At 41.6% G+C, this 17,877-nt stretch overlaps 1 non-coding gene and 1 pseudogene across 1 annotated transcript; one reads left to right on the top strand and one right to left on the bottom strand.

The window, feature by feature from the left end:
* The first annotated feature begins 2,111 nt into the window (after nt 1–2,111).
* LOC121035358 (60S ribosomal protein L37-like) lies at nt 2,112–2,873 on the top strand (annotated as a pseudogene).
* Nucleotides 2,874–16,375: 13,502 nt separating this feature from the next.
* LOC121035698 (small nucleolar RNA SNORA52) lies at nt 16,376–16,508 on the bottom strand. The gene has a single exon (XR_005793035.1). It is a non-coding gene; the product is annotated as a small nucleolar RNA SNORA52 (small nucleolar RNA).
* Between the last annotated feature and the right edge of the window lie 1,369 nt (nt 16,509–17,877).

Below are 17,877 nucleotides of genomic sequence, written 5' to 3'. Positions count from 1 at the left end.
GGCCTCCCCCTGTGAGGTTCGGTTTCTCCTGAGGGTGAGTTCCGCCCCAGGCTTCTGCAGAGGTGAGGGAGGGGTCCTAGGCTGGGGGAGCAGATGTTGAGTGTACCATCTGCTCCTTTCTACCACTTTCCTGTGTCTGGCCCAACCCTACACCCGTGCCTTCAAACGTTGCTGAAGACTGCATGCCTGAATCTTTTTGGAGCTCGAGGGCAGAAACTATTTCACTTCTTTTTATCTTCTCCCAAAAGGCACTTAAATGACTAATGAGTTTTCAGGAGAAAAGACCTAAGTCGTTTCTTTTGTTCAGTCTATCATGTTTAACCAAACCCCCTCCTCCCCCCCCCCCCCCCCGCACTTTGCTTTACAAAATTTCATCTTTAGCCTGTGTTTGTAACACACAAGAGAGTTGAGTATACTTTGCTTCGGAAATTGGAAATGGTGTCACAAAATGTATAACATTCTCTGTGGGCCCAAGGTGGTCAGGCAAGTCGACGCCTGTGGAAGGAAGTTACAGGAGATGTGGGGACCTCATGGGGGTGCGGCAGTGGATGCCAAGAGGAGAAGGAGGCTGGTGAGAAGACACCACACTAGATATTAAAGGGTATTTTATGCCATATTGACAAGTTGGACTAAAAATATATATAGCACCACCGGGTCACAATACAATGAGGTAAGCCTAACATTTTAAGAGACACACACGAACTACCTCCTCAGTGACTGAGTGAACGGCCCCGTGATGGTTTCCTCTCCCGTGATATTTGACAAGTAATTTCTTCAGCTCTTCCTCTTCCAAGACACCTCTTCATGACTGTATCAGTGTCTCGCGCTTCTGTGGTTTTTACTTGTCTGCATCTGAGGGTGACGCTGAAGCATTAACTCATCTCCGCCATGCTAAGTACACTCTCCACACATGCACAGAGGAGACCCAGCAGAGCTCCGTAGAAAGCAACACCGAAGGACACGTGACAACCGGCTAAGCTTCGAATGTACTGCTGACCCGCCACATGGATGGATCAGTGGAGCGTGGAGGCCTCGCAGGCTTGGGGTGTTTGAAAACAACCTCTGCCCGGGTCACCGGCTGACTATTAAGTGATGCAGACATAAAAGGAAACCCTAGGAAATCAGGCTGCGGGAAATAAAAATTACAATTAAAAAAATCTCAGCAGACACGTCAGCAGCTGCGTACTGTGGGGGAAGGTAATTCCGCAGTACTACAAAAAAATACGTCAAAATTCATAGTTGCTACAACATTTAGTTAAAAGGTCCAGTTTTCTACAAAAAAATTATGAGACGTGGAAAGAAACAGGGAAGTGTGACTCATACTTGAGAGACAAAAGTATTTGATAGAAACTGACTTCTAGTCAGCCCAGATGTCGACTTTATCAGGAAAAGATCTCAAAGCAACTATGACAAATACGTTGAAATAATTAAAGGAAATATGACAATTCAACAGCTCAAGGATGTCAGAAGAGAAATAGAAACCACACACACACACAGATTCTAGAGTTGCAAAAAACCACACTGACATTTTCCAAAAAAATCACTAAATGGGTTCAACAACAGATTGGAGATGGCAGAAGGAGGTATCAGTGAGCTCCAAATAGAGCACTGGAAATTATTCAGTCTGAAGAGCAGAATGAAAAAAAGATTCAGGGTAAGTGAAGAGAGCCCCGAAGGCTTGTGAGACAAACATCAAACACGAAATAGGAATCCCAGAAAGAAACGAGAGACAAAATGGGGCAGGAAAACATATTCAAAGAAATAATGGCCAAAAACTTCTCAAATTTGATGGAAAACTTAAATCTGCAGATCCGAGAAGCTCAAATAATCATAAGTAGGATAAAATAGAAAAATGTCTATTACCTGGACAAGGAGAAACCCTTGAGGAAAAAAAAAACATATATCTAAGATTCTCCCCTTGTCTGGGTGTGGACAACTTGGTCTCATTTTATGTTTTAATGCTTATTTATTTTTGAGAGAGAGAGAGAGAGAGAGAGAGAGAGAGAGAGAGCATGAATGGGGGAGGGGCAGAGAGAGAGGGAGACACAGAATCCGAAGCAGGCTCCAGGCTCTGACCTGCCAGCACAGAGCCCGACGCAGGGCTCGAACTCACGGACTGTGAGATCATGACCTGAGCCGAAGTTGGACGCTCAACCACCCAGGCGCCCCTAGATGCAAAGACTCAAAACAGGTTGAAAGCAAAAGGATGGGAAGAGATACATAACGCAAACAAAGTGTATAGTAGCTGGGCCGGATATATCGTTCAAAATATACTCTAAGAAAACTATTTCTCATGACCTTTGATTGATAAGTCAGTCAAGATTTAATAATTGTAAACAGAGCTCTTTGGTCTGAGCCGCGGAAACAAGATGACGAAGGGGACATCAACGTTTGGAAAGCACCGCAATAAGACGCATGCGTTTAGCCGCCGCTGTGGCTTGAAGGCCTACCACCTTCAGAAGTCAACCTGTGGCAAATGTGGCTATCTTGCCAAGCGGAAGAGAAAGTATAACTGGAGTGCCAAGGCTAAAGGAAGAAATAGCACTGGGACCGGTCAAATGAGGCACCTAAAAATTACACACCACAGATTCCGACCTGGATTCCACGAAGGAACAAGAGGGCAGCTGTTGCAGCATCCAGTTCATCTGAAGGATTTCAGTGATTAGTCATACAATAAATGTTCTGGTTTAAAAAAAATTGTAAAAGAATATCTAAAATCGGCCCCCAAAAATATGAAGTCAAAACTGACAGAACAGAAAGGAGAGGGAGTTCACCAGTTGCAGTTGGAGACTTCAGAGCTCCTCTTGTAGTGACCAGTGGAACAGCTAGACAGAAAATTGGTGAAGACATAGAAGGTGTGAACAGAACAGCCACCCAACCTGGTCGTGTTGATATGTAGGGATCACCCTACAGATGTTGATGGAGACTATAACTTAGAAACTGTGCTGTATTTCCCCCAAAGGGTAAACCCAGCCCTAACAACCCACTTGAGACAGACCAATGAGGCAGAAAAGAAGGGATTAGAGCAAAGCAGGATTTCCAAGGGCCAGAGTCATGAAGACTAACCAGAATGGCGATGCTGAACATAAATGGAGCCGGATCCTTTCAGGTCAGCGAGGCAAATGCTTTTCCTACTTAGAAAGAGAGGCAAAGCTGGGCAGACAGAGTTGGGGTTGGGGGGAAGTGAGGCGAGGGAGTGGCATGAGAAGAAAAGCATTTGAGCCCCAAGCTGCAGCTGACAATCCCAGGGCTGATCCCAGAGAATAGGCACGGAAGTAAGTGCCAGAAAGGAACCAAAAATCCTTCCTGAGATTCCACCAGAGATCGTTTGTTCCAAAGTAACACTGCACCAGAAATCTGAGGAGCTCCATCCAGCCTCGAACGCCATCAGGCCAGACGGCGTGGAGGCCAAGAAACAGCACCGGAGCTTGGCAAACTCTACAAACGGAGCCAAGCTAAGCAGCCCGGACCTCGGTGAGATTAGGATAAAAAAAAAAAAAAATCTATGTAAATCTATCCATTTCTCTGCTCTTATATTTGCTTGCTTTTCCTTCAGTGTTTTGTTTTGTTTTGATTTTTAATTCCAATCAGGTCCCAGCTGAACCAAGGGGGAAAGTGATTTCCCACACCTAAATCAGGGTAAATAATGGAAATGCTGCAGAAGCACGCAGGGTGGCGATGGCCTTAGAGCCAGGGAATCGTTGGCGGCCGAGAGAAACGGTGGGGAGGGGTTCTGGACCGCAGGGCACAGTCCTACCTCTCTTCCTAGGGATTTCTACCTTTCCTTTGTGCTTTCTCTGGAAGTTTGTGCTCACACAGCGGCCTTGGGCGTGAGGCCTGTGACTTCCCATCGTCCGGCTGGAGAAACAAACAAAGGATTGCCTCTATGGAATTGTGGAATGTTTATTATTCTAAAGAAAAGCATCTGTCTTCTCTGGCAGGAAATCCTGCCGTCATATCTTAGAACGGCCCCTGAAATAAATAGTCTTCAGTGCCTTTATTTAGTTTTTTCCAGCTTTATTGACATACAGTTGACATATAACATTGGTGTTATGTTCAAGGTGTACAACATGGTCATTTGAGATCTGTATATATTGTGAAATGATCATTTGAGATCTGTATACATTGTGAAATGATCACTACAGTTAGATTAGTGCCTCATATTAAGCCACAGGATATCTGGAAGCACAAGAAGGTAGGTGACCCACTGGGGGTGGGGCAGTGGCCGAGTTCATAAGCACTGTCCACAATTGCTCAGGCTGTTAACATGGCCACGGAAGCAAACCCACTCCCAATCCTGGATCCTGCCCTGTCATTTCTTCCTCCTCCTTCACAGGGAGTGGGGTCTTGGAGATTACAGCCTTGAGGAAAACACTGGGACTCAACCCCACAGATGATCCATGGAACTCGTGGACAAATATTGTTGTGAACTCCTGGGATGTGTAAGAGCTTTGAGGAAGCCAGAGAAAGTTCCCATAACTCAGCTTGCCTACCAGCTCAGCCAGTCTCACTGACGGGACACACGGCTGGCTGTTCGCTCAACTCTCAAATTGCCAGAGGTTGAGGGACATTTTAGAAGTAGATTCCTACCTTTAAAAAAGATACTTTTTCTTCCTTTGTATTAAGATGTTATATGTTGCCTTTCCTTAATCTCTTCTGCAGAATGTAAGCAAGTCAAGTAGGACACTAACAAAAATCCATCATAATTTTCTGTGACTAATATGTCAGTATTTACATTCCTACTTCCTGTCTTTCTCTTCTTTAATTTTTATTTCTGGGCTCACTTTTCAGAATTTTCCAAGGTGAATTTAGGAACTGAATGTAGACTTTTTCCTTCTGTTTTTATTTGTCTTCCTATCTTTCTCGCTTACAGTCTGTTTTGTAACATAGACTTACACACCCACATCAGAAGGAAGCACACTTATATATAGGACCATCTCCGAGGAGCAGGTTTAGAGTCTAACTGAGAAAAAAGATCCTATTCCTAAAAAGAGCAGACAGGAGGATTTTGTGATTAAAATGCAAAAAGAAATCTCGACAAAAGAACTTTCTGACCCTGGTAGTATAGAAGTTAAATGGTACAAAGACCAAAGGACACAATGAAATCTTCATCTCCAGGAGACCAAAGCTGGCATAAGATTTCTACAAGAACTTCTCAGATCCCTGAGTGATTCACATCCCTTTTTGCTTTAAAGCTATATAATTTTGTAACACTATCACTAATTCTGCATGCTGGAGTTTGTTATCTGATGTTTTAACCAAATATGACTTCCTTTAAATAATAGGAAATGTGTATTTTAGTGAGATCTAAAATGATTCATTGTCAAATTAAAGAAAGGAGGTGTCTCTACCAAATATCAGTGTAGCTGATTTTCCTGCTTTCCCTGAGGCAATATGGTTTTACACAGCTATATTGCTGCCTTAGGGAAAATTGTGACATTTCCCTCTATTTACAAAGAGTGGAAACTTAACCAATTACTTGTGAACCTTGCAAATTTTGTCAAATGTATGTCTACTAAACAAATGAATTGTTGTTTTGGACAAGTAGAGAGAGATTTTTAAGGGTCAGGCTTGATAAGTGGCAGAAGCCCACGTAACTGCTGAGGACCAGTCTGGCAGGAATTGGCAATGATAACAAACTGAACAATGACGGTCCATTATCTCAGAGTTCACAGAAGAAGGGCTTGGCTGCTGGCCAGGTGTATAATCGGTCTATTTTAGTCTTTATCACACAAACCAATGGGGTTTTTTTCAAATAATAGTAAATTAGGTGTGGCTGTTTTCTTTCTTTCTTTTTTTTAAAGAGGATTTCCTGACAATCTGCCTGGAAGTTATGATACTATCTTTGTGTATTTTCAGAAAATGGTACATTATGCACCTATGATAAGAAACAATGGGTCTTTGGTATCAGCTTTTTGATTCTGGGTGTTTGGGGAGTTTTATTTTCAATGGTTCTTTTGATTTCATTAGTCTACATCAAGGCCAACTTTACCTTAGTCCACATCCCTTAAAATCTGTGCTTTGTGATGCCCCATTACAATAAATAAAGAGAGCCACAATGTCTATATGGCAGGTTGGCTTCCACTTATTCAAAGAGGAGCGCAGAACAGACACAGCACCGCCACCCAAACCTCACCTACCATACATACTTGTGGTCACACACATAGGTCTTTGAAACCAAATGTCTGTATTTATCAGCACATTGCAGTCATTGCTGCCTAATTAACTTCCCTCGTTGTCACAATATACCAAAACTAAAATTTTAATTATTTCTTGTGGGGAGAAAATAGTCCTCAATCTCAAATCACTCAAGGTTCTATTTATTATTGAAGCTGCCATAAAGAAGCTGAGAATTTATCGTTTAATATGAGTGAGAAAATTCATCATTTTTATTAGTTGGAGATACTATAAAGCCTTTGAAAATTTTACAGAAAAAAAACTCAAAGATGACTTACTCATATGTATGTGGTGCAGAAATTAAGGTTAAATTAAAGTAATTGCTCAAACCTTCAATAATGCTCAAAATATTTAAAAATTCAACATCCATTACAAAACTCTCAGCAAAATACAAATAGAAAGGAATTCCCTTAATCTCATAAAGGACAACCAATAGCTAATATCATACTTAATAGCGAAGGCTGAATGCCTTTTCCCTACCATTGGGAATGAGGCAAGGATATCTGTTCTCACTACTTCTACTTAAGATTATACCAGAGGGGCGCCTGGGTGGCCCAGTAAGTTAAGCGTCTGACTCTTGAGATCGGCTCAGGTCATGACCTCAGAGTCATGAGATTGACCCCCGTGTGGAGCCCCTACATTGGGCTCCACATGGGGTGTGGAGCCTGCTGGAGACTCTCTCTCCCTCTCTTTTTTTGCCCCTCCTCCACTTGCACATGCTCACAGGCTCACTTGCTCTAAAAATATAAATAATTAAATTAAAAGGGAAAAAGCATAAAAAGACTGTACTGGAGATCTTAGGCTATGCAATAAAGTAGGAAAAAGAAATAAAATACACACATCAGAAAGGAATAAAGCTATTTTTATTTACAGGCAACATGATCACCTATATAAAATCTGATGGAATTACAAAAAAAAATGTACTAAAATTAATAATTGAATGTACCAATGTTACAGGATACAAGATTAATATATAAAAATCAAGCATATTTCTATATACTAGTGAAGAACAATCTCAACTTGAAATTTAAAAATCAATGCCATTTATAATAGCAGCAGAAATATTAAATATTTAGGGATAAAGCTGTCCAAACATGTGTGAGACCTATACATCAAAAACTATAAAACATTGCTTAGAGAAATTAGAGAAGACTTAAATTAATGGAGACATAAAATGTTTTCATAAATTAGAAGAATCAGTATTGTTAAAATATCAATTCTTCCCAAGTTAATCTTTAAATTCAGTGAAATCCCAATCAAAACCACTAATTTTTGTCTTCTGTAGCTTTTCATAAACTGATTCTAAAATTTATATGAAAATGCAAAGTACCTCAAATACTCAAAACAAGAAATAAAGTTAATAGATACACACCATTTGATTTCATAATTACTAGGGGCACCTGGGTGTCTCATTCAGTTAGGCATCCGACTCTTGATTTTGACTTAGGTCGTGATCTCACGGCTTGTGAGATCAAGCCCCGAGTTGGTCTCCGTGCTGATAGCACAGAGCCTTCTTGGGATTCTCTCTCTCCCCTTCTTTCTCTGCCCCTCCTCCACCCACAGTCTCTCTCTCAAACATTAAAAAAATGATAAATCTGCAGTAATCAAAGTTGTGCAGAATTGGCATAAAATAGACATTTAGGAAGAGTGTCTAGAAATAAATTCAGTTGGTTTTATACAAAGGTACTAAGGCAATTCAATGAGGAAAGGAAAATCTTTTTATTTTATTTTATTTTTTTAATTTTTTTTTAACGTTTATTTATTTATTTTTTTGGGACAGAGAGAGACAGAGCATGAACGGGGGAGGGGCAGAGAGAGAGGAAGACACAGAATCGGAAACAGGCTCCAGGCTCTGAGCCATCAGCCCAGAGCCCGACGTGGGGCTCGAACTCACGGACCGCGAGATCGTGACCTGGCTGAAGTCGGACGCTTAACCGACTGCGCCACCCAGGTGCCCCAGGAAAATCTTTTTAATAAATACTACTAGAAAATTTGGATAACTTATACCCCTCAAAAATGAACCTCAAAATCTACTTCACATCATATGCAAAAATTAACTTGAAATCTATTATGGTATAGGCCTAAATATAAAATTAAAGCTAGAAGAAATCATAGGGGAAAACCTTAGTGACATTTGGTTTGTTAAAGTGTTCTTAAATATGACACAAAAAGCACTAAGTGAAAAGGAAAAAAAATACTAAATTGTACTTCATCAAGATAAAAAATTTTTGCTCTTTAAAAGACTGCCATGGGGCGCCTGGGTGGCGCAGTCGGTTAAGCGTCCGACTTCAGCCAGGTCACGATCTCGCGGTCCGTGAGTTCGAGCCCCGCGTCAGGCTCTGGGCTGATGGCTCAGAGCCTGGAGCCTGTTTCCGATTCTGTGTCTCCCTCTCTCTCTGCCCCTCCCCCGTTCATGCTCTGTCTCTCTCTGTCCCAAAAATAAATAAACATTGAAAATAAATAAATAAATAAATAAATAAATAAATAAATAAATAAAAGACTGCCATGGGGGCAGCTGGGTGGCTCAGTCGGTTAAGCATCCGACTCCAGCTCAGGTCATGATCTTGTGGTTCGTGAGTTGGAGCCCCGCATTGGGCTTTGTGCTGACAGCTCAGAACCTGGAGGCTGCTTCGGATTCTGTGTCTTCCTCTCTCTATCCCTCCCCTGCTCACATTCTGTCTCTCTGTCTCTCTCTGTCTCTCAAAAATAAATAAATATTAAAAAAAAAAATTTTTTTAAGACTGGCATGAAAATGAAAAAGCAAGCCACACACTTGGAGAAAATCTTTGCAAAACCTTTATCATACAAAAGACTTTATCTGGAATATAAAAATATCTCTTAAAAACCAATCAGAAGGTGACCTTTATTTAAAATGGACAAAATAATTGAACAGACACTTTAGCAAAGAGGATACATGGATGACAACACATGAAAAGGTCATCATGAGCCACTAAAGAAATACAAATTACAAATTAAAATCATAATGAGATATCACTACACAACTACTAGATTGTCAACAATTAAAAAGGCTGACAATATCAAGTGTTGGTGAGAGTAGGAAAAAACTGGAATTCTCATACACTGCTGGTGGAAATGTGAACAGGTGCAGCCACCGTGAAAACCTGTTTGGCAGTTTCTTGGTAAGTTGTACACATACCTATAATTTGACCCAGCCATTCCACACCTGGACATTTACTCAAGAGAAACAGAAGTACATTCTACACAAAGATTTATACATAAATGCTCATGGATGCTCTGTCTATAACAGCCAAAAACTGGAAACAACTCAAATGTCTATGAATGCTCAAATGGATAAGCATATTATGATATAGGAAACACTATTCCATGGTGAAAGCGAAACTATTCATACATGTAACAGCATGAATGAATCTCAGAGTAATTATTCTAAGCTGAAAAAAGCATGGCCAAAAAGTACAAGGTGAATGAGTTCATTTATATAAAATTCTGGGAAATGCAAACTAATCTGTAGCAACAAGAATCTAATGCAGTGGTTGCCTGAACTTCGTTTGGGGGAAGTGAGGAATAGATTATGAAAATGTACAAGGAAACATTTTAGAATGGTATTAACATTCAGTATCCACATCGTGGTGATGGTTTCATGAGAGTATAAATATGTCAAAACGTTTTATACCTTAAATATATGCAATTTATTATATGGATATTACAGCTCAATAAAGCAAAAAATAATAATGCTTTGTTGAGCACTGTTCTTTTCATTCCTCCCACTTTGTTCATGAGTTATGTAATGTTAGCAATCCAAGTTTGCTTCTGTTTCACCCAACCTTTGAAAATTTTATGCTTACAGTATTTAAATGATAGAGGGGCACCTGGGTGGCTCAGTTGGTTAAGGGCCCGACTCTTTTTTGTTGTTTTTGAGCGAGAGAGTGAACACGTGTGAGCACGAGCAGGGGCAGGCCAGAGAGAAAGAGGGAAAGAGAGAATCCTAAGCAGGCTCCACGTTCAGCACAGAGCCTGATGCGTGGCTTGATCCCGTAATCGTGAGCTCGTGACCTGAGCCAAAATCAAATAAGTATCTGACTCTTGATCTCAGCTCAGGTCTTGATCTCAGGGTTGTGAGTTCAAACCCTGTGTTGGGCTCCATGCTGGATGTGGAGTCTACTTTAAAAAAAAAGTATAGGGGCGCCTGGATGGCGCAGTCGGTTGAGCGTCCGACTTCAGCCAGGTCACGATCTCGCGGTCCGGGAGTTCGAGCCCCGCGTCAGGCTCTGGGCTGATGGCTCAGAGCCTGGAGCCTGTTTCCGATTCTGTGTCTCCCTCTCTCTCTGCCCCTCCCCCGTTCATGCTCTGTCTCTCTCTGTCCCAAAAATAAATAAGCGTTGAAAAAAAATTAAAAAAAAAAAAGTATAAAAGTTATATTGTTAAGTAAAGATTATATTTAAGGTGTCTAAATGTGATTTAATAATATCTTGTCATTAAAAGTTACTTGAGAGAATGTGGACAATATTTTCAAAATTTTAAGTGTATTTTTTACTGCTTAGGAATAACAGCCACTATTTTTGTTTCCAGACCTTCTCATGCATATAGAAACATAATAATTTTTAACTGGGATTACATTGCATGTAATGTTTTATATCTTGATTTTATCATGTAGCATGTTAAATTTTAGCACTTTTACATGTAATTATATTTTACATGTCATTTCAAAAATGCAATTTTTGTGTTGTATACTAAACATTACATTGTAATGGATAGGCCATAATTTATTTAATTTCTCTTTTTTTTAACTTTTTTTTTTTTTTTGGAGAGAGAGAGACAGAGAAAATTAGCAGAGGAGAGGCAGAGAGAGAGAGAGAGAGAGAATCTTAAACAGGCTCCATATTTAGCTTGGAGCCCCATGTGGGTACTGATTTCACAATCCTGAGACCATGACCTGAGCCAAAATCAAGAGTCAGTACTCAACTGACTGAGCCACACCCCTAACTTTTCTTGTTTGGGACATTTAGGTTGTCCTCAAGCTTGCACTAATATGTATAATGCTGTGTTAAACGTATTTGTATGTGTGTGTATTAAACCATTTCCTTATTTTTTAGTGTAAATTCTTAGACATAGATTAATGATCAAAGAATATGAATACATTGAGGACTCCTGATACGGTGTCAGACTTTTTTTCAGCAATACCGAACCAACTTACATCTCATTGGAAATACATAAAAGTATATGGTTGCTAGCTTATCTTACTTACCACATTCTTCAAAGTATTGAAGCCTAGAGAGCTTTTAAATTTTAACACCATTCCCCCCCCCCCTCACTATTTAAGGAAACAAGGAAATTCCTTGAAGGAAACTATCATTTTGATATGACATCCTACTTAAAAGATATGAATCAGCTTTTCAAAAAAGTAAAAACCAACGCATCCCTTTTATGAGAGTAGTATCATTAACATTCATTAACAGTGCATTACAATTCTTTGTCAATCTCACAATTTTTCTTTTGCTAATAGACAAATTACCTACTATAGTCTCTGATTCTGATACACGAACATGTAAAAATTTGGTAAGATGTTTAAGGCACAGCTTGTGAAGTGACAAATTCTTCTTTCTTTTTCACGTAATGTGTTTGGCTTATTTCTTTTTCACTTAATTATAGGTCTCCAGTAGAAATTATCACCTGGTAAGAAGTGACAATTATTTAGCTACAAATACCAAGTATAATTTTATAGACTATAATAGTTAAAACTGTGAAGAGGCATTCTAGGATCTACAGCCTGTTTAGATCTCTGTTTTAAATAGATTTTTAGATGAATCTATTTTTAGATATTTTTAGGTAAGTCTAAGAAATAGATTCCCTGCTTTTTTTTTTAACTTAAAAAAATTTTTTTGCTGTTTTTTTGAGAGACAGAGAGAGACACAGCATGAGAGGGGGAGGGGACAGAGAGAGAGGGAGACACAGAACCCAAAACAGGCTCCAGGTTCTGAGCTGGCAGCACAGAGCTAGATACGGGGCTCGAACTCACGGACCATGAGCCGAAGTCGGACACCCAACTGACTGAGCCACCCTGGTGCCCCTAGATTCCCTGTTTTTTAATTGTGTTATATCAGGGACAAAACTCAGACACAGGTTGAGTGCTAGAGCCTTTTCATTTTTGTGCGTGAGTCTTCTGGGTCTTTATCTGATGATTCTGACCTTTACCCACACGACTGATGTGTACCTGATGGTCCAGCACCAATGTGTGGTCTGACAGTCTGTGATGCATTAGGACCCTTGGCCCTGAAGATAATTCAGACAAGGGTCAACGTCCATAGGATAATGTTAGATCAGCTTTCAGTGGGGGTATTCAGAAAGAAAAATGGTTAAACCGCAGACAAAAAAAAAAGTGGCACTAGTTGAGGCTAACAAGTGAATAAATACGCCATGAATAAGGTCTACAGGAGCCTACTCAGGGAAACAATCCAAACTGTGATTTGAAAGCAAATACTGTGCATATTCCCTAGCTAATGCAGTCTGTTGTAAAGACGTGTTGGGAAGATGAGGAGTGGCCTCGAAAGGGTAGGGACGAGTGTGTGACGTATGTGACGCCCCGTGCCCTCCACAGTGCCTGGTTCTTGGCAGGTGCTTTGCAAAAGGTTGCTGAATGAGGAGGTGCTGCTACCTTGGAGTCCAGAAAACAGACGGAGAGTAAAGCAACAGCAAAGGAAAGACACCTTGGTTTGCATGTTCGTGTGAAGAATGACTTGACGGATGTAAAGACTGGCAGTCTGAGTTTTCCTTGACATTTAAATAAATCGTACCTGAGGCTTTGACAACCTGCTTTGTAAGTATCTGTGTTTTTTCCCATACAGACTTACAGAGGAGACCGGCTGGAGGTCGAAGAAGGATGATGCCTTCCTCATCAAAGGAAGCTGATCCCGGAGGCTCCAGCTCTGGGAGCAAATGAGAGATGGAGGAACTGGATTGTCCGGATCCAGTTTTTACCAAAATGATGGGCCAGAGAAAAGAAGGAACCTTAGAGAGTCTGACCTAGTTACATTTGCATCCCAAGGAAAAACGAGTAAGTGGTATAACTATTAAGCTTTTAAGGCTGCTTCTAAGTTTGAAATTTCTCTATGATGTTATTCCAACCCCTTATACTCTTTTCTTCTTTTGAAGGCTGTAAAATTCCTCGGAAACACTCACAGTCACTTTCTGGCACAGAGAAGAGGAAGGGAGGAGACACCATGACACTCTTTTCAGCGTCCAAGAGAGACAAAAACTCAGCTGGAGACTGTGGGGCGATGCTAGAAGAAAGCTAGGGTCACACTTGGACCCTCTGGGAGAAAAGGATGAATAAAGGGGCCAGCCTGGCAAGGAGACACGAACCCAGGCATCTGCACTAGCCGGAGAACCTGGCCATTTACGGTGCTGCTAGTTTCTGGGTAGGAATGATGGGTGTGCTCTGTGGTGGAGAAGAAAAAAGTCAGTAGGTTTTTCCATCAGATACTGACATGTTCTTTAAGATCATGAAGTTTCCTTTCCTGGAAAATACCTTCTTGTAACCCCACGCTGATTTTACAACTCTCTCATGATTCGGCATGGAAGCCCGGTTTCTTGAGTGTAGATCCTGACCTCACTGATGACCAGGTATGTGAATATTTCCATTTGTTTCTTCACACATAAATTAAATACAAGAAAGAAAGAAAGAAAGAAGAAAGGAGGAAGAAAGAAAGAGAGAGAAAGGAAAGGAAAGGAAGGAAGAAAAGAAAGAGAAAGCAAGCAAGAAGGAAATAGTACCTTCCAGCCACGTTTGTTGTGAGAATTCAATGAAATAGTACCTGCAAAGCTCTTAGCGGGTCACCAGGCCTAGTGCAGCTGGTTGCTAACTGCTGTTGTTGCTACTAGCCGGGTTGTGCAAGCATCTGGGTATTGGGCCTTGAGTACCCAGGGGCGCCCTGGCTTTGTCGGTGAGGGGGTAATCCAGATTTGGTGTGGTGTGGCAGAGACTGCTAGGTTGTGCCAGACATCTCTGAGGTGACACTTGAGATCTCTCGGCCTCGTCTGTCTCAGACTTTGGCCTCTCGTCTGGGCCCAGCCTCTGTGCTACTGACTCTACATGTACCCTGACTTCGTGCAGATGCTACATGATGGTGACGCCCCGCTTGCCCACGCCATCTGCCTACCATCTCCCTTGCTGAGGCTTCCCTGTTGAGGGAATGGAGATGCCCTTCCCTTTTCCTTTACCCCCTTTCCTGGCTTTAATGCGAACACAATGGCTGGAGCTGGGGCAGCCCTTTTGCCATGAGGCAGAAGCCGTATGGTGAAGGCAGCCGAGCGTGGTGACAGCGGGAGCTGGGGTCCTTGGTGAGTGGGCAGGGCGCCACTCCAGCTCCAGACTGCCTCTCTGGTCATCATTTTGAGAGAAAAGCACATTTCTATCTTTTTAAAGGACTGTTATTTGGGGTTTTCTGTCATTTTCTGCTAAACTTAATCCTAACTGTTCGAGTAGAAAATTGGCATTCTGTATGAATGAAATGAAGGGAAAGGAAGAAAAAAAATAGCATCAAGTGTCATTTTAGAGGCATTACATACGGCATGACTGGATCCAGATGTCAGTGTTTTTACCAGTACATTGTATCATCTCTTACAAATTTAGATTATGTGAGCCAGATGTCCAGTGACCCGGTCACCTTTGAGATAATGGAATACTGATCTTCCAGAGGAGCATAAAACAAACAAAACACTCTCCACTCCGAAAGCTGGCCTGTCAATGCCTCTCATCTCCATGAACACACAGGGTTAATTACAATAGTATTTACTGCGGGTCCCACTCTGCTAAGCCCTCCAGTTAGAAAACCCAGGAAATCTCGCTCTGTGAAGGATGTGTTTGAGAGGGTCGGAATGCCGGCCTGGGATTCCATTTGGGAAGTTTACCAGCCTTCCAGGTGAGGACAGTAGCCGAGTTAGGGAGGAGAAGGTGGGACGTAGGACTCTTGAAGAGATAATATCAGCAGGACTCGGCGACTGATGGAAAGTGGGGGCTGAATGGGTTCAGAATTACTCTCCAGCTTCTAGGATGGGTGACTGGCTAGGAGACAGTTTTACAAATTGCAATGGGACACATACAAAGGAAGGGAGGGAGAAAGCAGAGGGAGGAAGAGGTTTAGCAGAGAAGATAGAGAAGATGATGGACGGGTACAGTCCTGGGCATGTGAAGTCTGAGGTGTCCCTGGGCACCACGTGGAGATGCTCAACAGGAAACGAAAGACTGAGTCTGGAGCTCAGGAGAAAGGGCTTAGAGCACTTTTCAAATGATTTTGTAATTTTCGTTTGTGACGTCACACTTCCCAGTAGACTTTCTTGCTCATCTTGTATTCTCAGCACTCGGCACTGAACCTGCAACATAATCAATGCTCAATAAAAATTGGTTTAGTGATTGACAGATTAATGAATGAATGACTTTCAATCAGTCAAAGAAGATACAGGTTTTTGCCATCTCAGGTTGAAACCCCTGTATGTATTCCAATGGAAACATGATTACAAACCTCAGTCGGTTGCGGAGAATCCCTGTGTCGTGTGTTACGTTTGAATAAACTTCTGCAGACTAGCCTCAGAAATGAGCCGCCCTTTAAGTCATTTCCACAGGAAAAAGAGAAAAAACACCTTTAAAATTCCAAAGTAGTTTACACCATACTTTTGAACCAAAAGGTCCTTCACTAGTTGGGAGGGTCATTCTTTTTTTTTTTTTTTTTTTTTCCCTGAAGAACTTATCAGAACATCCTGCACATGTGCATATGTTAGTGATCACCATCACTAACATACGGTGATATGTTAGCCACCATATCTAACATGAAGCCGAGAGTCGGAACACCGCATGGTCACCACCTCCATGCCTCAGGGCCGCCCTTGTTACCCTCTTTCCAAATCAGGTTGCAATGCCCAAAGAAAGAATTTTGAGGAGACGAACAGAGGCACAGCCCAGTGACTTGAAAAGTGTTCCCGAAATTAATAAGTGGACTAGATCAGGGACCCAAGTAGATTTGCAAAGGGCCTACGGTTTGCCCCTTTCTTCACACATAGTTAACGATAATCGCTAGATATTTCTCAATAAAGCAGCTCTGATTCTGAAAGTCTCTCCAACTTTTCTGTAAGCATTGCATTTATATCTTAACTTCTTCAGTAAAAAAGCATTCATACATTCAATTGCTAACTTATTTTTCTTACTACTTTTTCTTTTCTTTTCCTGGAATGCCTAGAAGCAGCCTGGCAAAAAGCCACTGAAGCCTTGCTCGCCCCTCTGGTAAGGCTTCTAAAGAACTCTGGTCCACAAGCGAAACCTGGCAGGCCACAGGCTGACTGGCAGGGGTTAGGGTGGACCGCAATGACTAGCTTATTACGTCTCATATCGGGTAAAAGCAATTGATAGTGGAAGTTGCTTTTGAACTGTTTCAGTAATGGCTGTTGTACCAGCAGCATTCTACAGACAAAACAGAACCCACAGATAAACACGTAAGAGAAGGTTTATCATAGGAATTGGCTCATGTGGTCACGGAGGCCAGGAAGTCCCAGGAGCTGCTGTCCACCAGCTGGACAACCAGGAAATCCAATGGTATAATTTAGTCAAAGTCTGAAGGGTCGGTGATGTCACTCCCAGTCCAAGGTCAAAGGCCTGAGAGCAAAGGGGCTGTTGGTGCAAGTCCTGGAGTTGAAGGCCTGGGAACCAGGAGCTCGGAAGTGCAAGAATGGGAGAAGATGGAGGTCCCTGCTCAAAAAGAGAGAATTAGCCCTTCCTTCCCCCTTCTTGTTCCATTTGGTCCCCTGACACGTTGTTTGATACCTACCCGCATTGGTGAAGGCAGATCTCTTCACTCAGTCTCTTCAATCGAATGTTAACCTCTTCCAGAAACACCTTCCCAGACATACCCCCCCCAAATTTTTTTTAACCTGTTATCTGGGTATCCCTTAACCCAGTCAAACTGACACATAAAATTAAACCTCACAGATGTATTTCAGGAAATAAGTGGCCAAGCTACAAAGTAAATAAGCCTGCACAAGAACTTTGTCATTTAAAAAAAATTTTTTTAATGTTTTACTTATTTTTGAGACAGAGGCAGAGCATGAGCCTGCTCTGGGTTGCAGGGGGGGTGGGGAGGGGTGGTGGCAGAGAGAGAGGGAGACACAGAATCCAAAGCAGGCTCCAGGCTCTGAGCTGTCAGCACAGAGCCCCATGTGGGGCTCGAACCCATGTATCGTGAGATCATGACCTGAGCTGAAGTTGGACGCTTAACCAACTGAGCCACCCAGGTGCCCCAGTAATTTGTCATTTTAATACAGTTAACTATGCCTGGATATCATATACCACTAGTGTTGACCAAAAAAAATTTTGAAAAATATCAACGATTTTCTTTGCACTTAATAAATGCATTGTGTCGATATTCAGAGCTGAGTACACCAAATTGAGAGCAGCAGGTAGGTTGTAATTAGCATTAAATTTGGACTCAGGAAACCTAGATGTTGGTCTCACACTAACTTTTTGAGTCATTTCATTCATTCATTCAACAACTATTTATTGAACAGGGTATAACGCTCTGGACACTGTGGTAAGTGTTAGGGAACAAAATTGAAAAGAAAGTGACATTGTAGCTACATTTATAGACTTGTAGGCTAATAGAGAGGACAGATACCAATTAAAAAAAATCTATGCATTAATAATACAACTGCTCTGAACTACCAGAAAGAAAAGTTACA

This window comes from Herpailurus yagouaroundi, unplaced genomic scaffold (assembly GCF_014898765.1).
Source record: "Herpailurus yagouaroundi ecotype Mexico unplaced genomic scaffold, PumYag 161, whole genome shotgun sequence".
In the NCBI taxonomy this organism is placed as follows: Eukaryota; Metazoa; Chordata; class Mammalia; order Carnivora; family Felidae; genus Herpailurus; species Herpailurus yagouaroundi.
Note: the sequence above shows the minus strand (reverse complement) of the source record. Positions and strands in the feature narration are given on the sequence as shown.